Below are 5,002 nucleotides of genomic sequence, written 5' to 3'. Positions count from 1 at the left end.
TTTTTTGGTCAAAATTTCTCTTGGCGAATCAGAATTGGAGAAATCAGAAAATCTCTGGTGAAAGCCTGATCAGTGCATCGGATTGTAATACATAGACTTAATCCTAATTTAGTAGTAGTTGTGATTTTTGGGCAGAATATTCACACTTTTTGACATTATTCACTATTTAGATAAACAGAGTTAGAATAAAGTCGTGGTAGTTGTGTATTTAGGTTGACTAGCTGTAAATTAAAACACAGTATTGATGCATCGATCAGGATTTGCCGATTTCTGCCTTTGTTTCTGGTTAAAGTCACGCTGAGTCAGACTTTCAATAATTTCAGATTCCTATAAAACTAAAAAGGAAAAAGAACAAATATGAAAGTAAATATGTCCTAATTTAAATTTAAAGTAGGGCTGGGTGATATGACTTAAAAATATCAGATTCTTTTTTTTTAGTCAATTCAACTTCTGATTTTAATCATTTTTTTCTTCCCATTAAAAAATATACAAATGACAGAAAATGATGCTTGTATTTCAATTATTTATTTTGTGAGTTGACCTAAATTCGCAGTCAAAATAAATGGATGTTAGATGTTCTGAACTAACGGAAACCCCCAAAAATCTAGATTTTCCAAAAGTTAAATATTCAAAAACAGAAAATTTGATTAATCTGCAAAATGAATTTTTCAAAGCAGCAAAAATAAAAAGTACATGTATTTTAAAAGCTCTAGAAATCAGTTAAAATCCTTATTGGCAGTTCAAAGCTTTGCTTAAAAAAAGAAAAATTAAGATTGGGAAACTTTGAATCCAATGGAAAACACAGACTTAAGTGATGATCTCTTAATTTTGAATTATTTAAAAGGGAATAAAAGCTTAAAAATAAAATTTTCCAAGTTTGACCCACTGATTGGAGCCGATCAAGGGAAGATCTGCTGCCTTACTGTTTGGAAAGTTTCTACATCATGAACACCGGGAAGCTGGATAACTTTTTAAGAAAGCTAAATTAGTTTTCAACATACAGAAGGGTAGGAGTTTCAGCCAGCTTCCCTGCAGTCCGCAGCAATATGTAGTTGGACAGGGAACACTAGGGCGGAGCAGTATGGCTTCAGATTTCAGATAAATACCAGATTGGAAAAATAATTTCTTCTCTGAAAAACAAAAAAAGACTGGAAGTATTTTCAAAAAAGTTTGTAATTTTGCTAAATTATGAGAATAAAATCATAAGAATAACAGAATAAAGAGGCAATTTTAACAGAACATCTTACAATTGATAGAAAAAAGTAATTTTAATAAAAATGTTTTAGATTAACATGACCAACTCAGTCCGATCATTTATTTTTCTTCTAAATTGACTTCTGTTACTGATGATAATTTGATGCTGATGTGTTAAAATATGAAATATTTTCTTTAAACCAAAACCAAATTTTTGGTGTAGTTCTCGAATAATTACTTGTTCATTCTCCTAATATTACGACTTTATTCTTATGACAAAAGTAACCTGTCCCTAAAATTCAAAGTCCAACTAAGTAGAAGCTGTAAAACATAAAGGACTTTGAACTATGGAAACACAAAGATTACTTTGGCGGGAAAGAGAGAGAGAGAGAGAAAAAACAGATTTTCCAAAAGTTAAATCTTTAAAATCCAAATATTTGTTTATTACCCAGGCTATGACTGCTAAAACATAATTTGTGCTTTTTGCTGCTGGAAATGTAACATCCAAACAGAAAAAATTGCCTTTGTAGGCATGGAAAAAGGACAATTGTATCTGTTTTAAAGCTGTAAGTTTTTAAAATCTTGATCCCAGTAAGCGACACATTCCCAGTACAAATAACTGGACAAGAGGAGGAAACCTGAAGTCCACACTTTCATTCCTGGACTTGAGTCAGAAAAACTGACTTCCTGCATCATATCTAGTTTTTAGTTTCAAACATGGACGTCCGTTATTAATTTTTATTTGTTTATGGAACAAATACATCCCGATGAGTTGCACAGTGAAGGCAGCTGCCACCGCCGCCTCTGCTCAGATTCAGTGCATTTTGTGCCTTGATAACTTTTAAAACAACCAGAAAATATTTCAGTTCCGCTCCTCCTCCACTGAGCTGAGGATCATGGGTAATGTAGTGAAGTGGGACTGATGAAAGAAAGCAGCAGAATAAGCCTTTGCTCTGTAACTCTGTGAGGCAGCTCGGACTATATTATATGTAAGTGTTGTGGCGCTACAGCGGAGGGTTATCTACTGTGTGGCTCTTTAGCAGATGGAGGGGAGATGCGGCGCGGGGCGGGAGGGCGCCATGTGCGTACCGGCTGTTTCCTGTGTCGTTTGTGTCATAATGTGTCTGTGACTGAGGGGACAGGGTTGCTTGTATTTATAAAGGTTTGATTTGTTTTCTAACTGGGGGTAACAAGGGAGGGTTCAAAAAGAACGTTCCGCGTTTGTGTTCAAAGCGACGACCAGAAGAACAAATGATGAACTGGACGGCAAAAAAAACAATTTGGTATTTTTGAAACGAAACAAAACTTGGCATTGCGATGCCACCATGTGGCCATATGATGCAAGTTCATGACGAGGATGAAACCTTTATTTTAATGTAATTTTTTTTAATTATTATTTTGAAATCATATTATTAATAAAGTCATTAAGAACTGAAAGCGCTGCGCTCTGAGTGTGAAGTCTCTGACCGGCCTGTGACCCCGGGTTCACCCCGGGTTCAGGGGAAGTTCATGTTGTGGTCAGCGTAGGCCATTTGGGGTTAAAAGGTAACGGGATGCCTGTTGGTAAAAACTGATCAATAAACCTGCTTTCAGACTCAAATAACGGGACTTATTTGCAATTCACAAGTGGAAGAGAATGCTGTGAAAGGAAAAAGTCAAATGTCTTTTTTTTCTTCCTTTCCCTCGCCTACAAAGGCAAATGTCACCTTTTCCACATTTTATGCTACAATCCTTATTCTAAATTCCATAAAAGTAATATGTTTCCTCAAAATCCTGCACAGAAAAGTTGAGTTTTGTGAATTTATTAAAAATACAAAAGAAAGAAATCACATTTACTCAAGGATAAAAGTCAAAAATTTATGTTTCTACAACTAAAACTGAGTTTACCCGTGTTAAATTCAGTAGATTTCACTTTGGAAAGACAATTGATTATTAAAATCAACTAATTTAGATATTGATTAATTATTAACTGGAGTACACAGACTCAAAAAAAGAAAATTTGCTGCATATTTGTAGCGGGAAATAAGCCAAAACTGTTAAAAATATCTACATTTTGCATTTAAGATAAAGAAAATTTCTGTTTTATAAACCTTTTCTATCCAAAACTCCTCAAGTGGCAGTTTTTAGCTTCACCTGGGTCTAAAACTGTAAAATAAAATAAGAATAATAACCATATTAGGTCTTAGAACTATTTTTGTAGCTGCAGATGCATCCTTTGCTACAAATGATCAAGTGTCCACTAAAGGAATGCTACATTATTTTGCATTTTGACCAATAAAATGTTTTTCTTATTTAAAAATGGAAGTATGTTTGCATCTTTTAATGTATAAAAAGAAAAATGTGCAGAATGTGCCAGTTACTAAAATATTCATTAGTTGCCTCCCTTAAAGTGTAAATTGCTTTGGAGTCCTCTGACTTGATAATTACAGTTCAAATGCAGGCCATTTCCAATTTAGAACAAAACTCTTACAGTGGTAAATGAAATGTGCATTTTATTTTACAAAGAAATACAAATGCACGCAACACTTTTCAGATTTTATATTTGTAAAAACTACCGCGAACCTGAATAACTTTTTGTTTGTCCATCACAAAATCCCCAAAGACGCATGTTGCAGTTTGAGATGATGTGATAAAAATGTTGCAAATCAAATGAGACTTTTAGAGAAAATTTAATTTCCATCCAGATTCTTTGGAAATGCTGCGGACCAAACTTTCATTCTGTCATTTAAAAATTATTAAGTAGTTCAGCTTTAAATTATAAACATGAACTCCTTCATGGTTTGCTGGATGATTTATTAAAATATTTATCCACAGCAGACCTACTGAAAGCCACAAGAAACAAACTCCTCACATGATTGCAATCATATTTTTATTCCAGTACAGATGAAAGAAATCTTCACATTTGTGTCAGGATGAATGGACCTCCTTCACTTTATCTCTGCAGCATATTTCCTGATTAAACAGCCTCTCAGGTTCAGGTAGATTCAGTTTCTGTCTGGGCTCTCGCGCTGCTAGAAACATCTCTGCAGCTTGTTGCTTGTTTACTGATTAACCGCAGCTTTATTTAGATCTGCTTGTTGTTTAGACGAATGATGCAGGAACTGAAAACCCACTTAAACCCGACGCTGAATTACCGTCATTTCCTTTATTCGGCTGTTTAAATAACTCTTATTTACAGTCAGCTTTAGCTGCTTTTATAGAACCAGAACCACCGAGTTATCACTTCCTCTACTGCTGTCTGAATGCTTCACACCTAAAGTATCATTATATACAAACAACCGCATGAATACATCAGCTGTACTGAGTGCAATTAGCTTTTAAGTTTATGGTTTTATAAAATACACAATGAAGTCTTCAAGAAGGCCAGAGGATGCACACAGAACGCGGCGTTTCCAGCTGATGCACGAACTTAACATTTCACCGTCTGCTTGGATGAAACGAACCGATTCAACCAAGAAGTGTAAATAAAACAAAAAAATTAGCAATTAAAAAAAAAACAAAAAACATTCCACACAATAAACAAGTGAGCATAAAACAAATAAACAGAGGATTTTAAAAAAGCAACAGATATGGCTTCATGTTTTGGATTTAGAGATAGCTTCACTGCATAAACACAAAATATTACCAAGTATTTTTAGTCTAGTTTCTAATGCAAGTATCTTACAAATAATTTTTTAACAAGATATAAAATTTTTGTTTTAAATCAATTTATTAATGTTCATTTAAAAAGTTCTGGTTCCTCTGGCAGATTATTTCACATACAACTTGGGAAAAATGTCTTGTCAGTGGAACTAGTAACTTCTTTTAA

Source organism: Xiphophorus hellerii, chromosome 9 (genome assembly GCF_003331165.1).
Source record: "Xiphophorus hellerii strain 12219 chromosome 9, Xiphophorus_hellerii-4.1, whole genome shotgun sequence".
NCBI classification, from domain to species: Eukaryota; Metazoa; Chordata; class Actinopteri; order Cyprinodontiformes; family Poeciliidae; genus Xiphophorus; species Xiphophorus hellerii.
The sequence above is the reverse complement of the archived record's forward strand: the minus strand, read 5'-3'. Positions refer to the sequence as shown.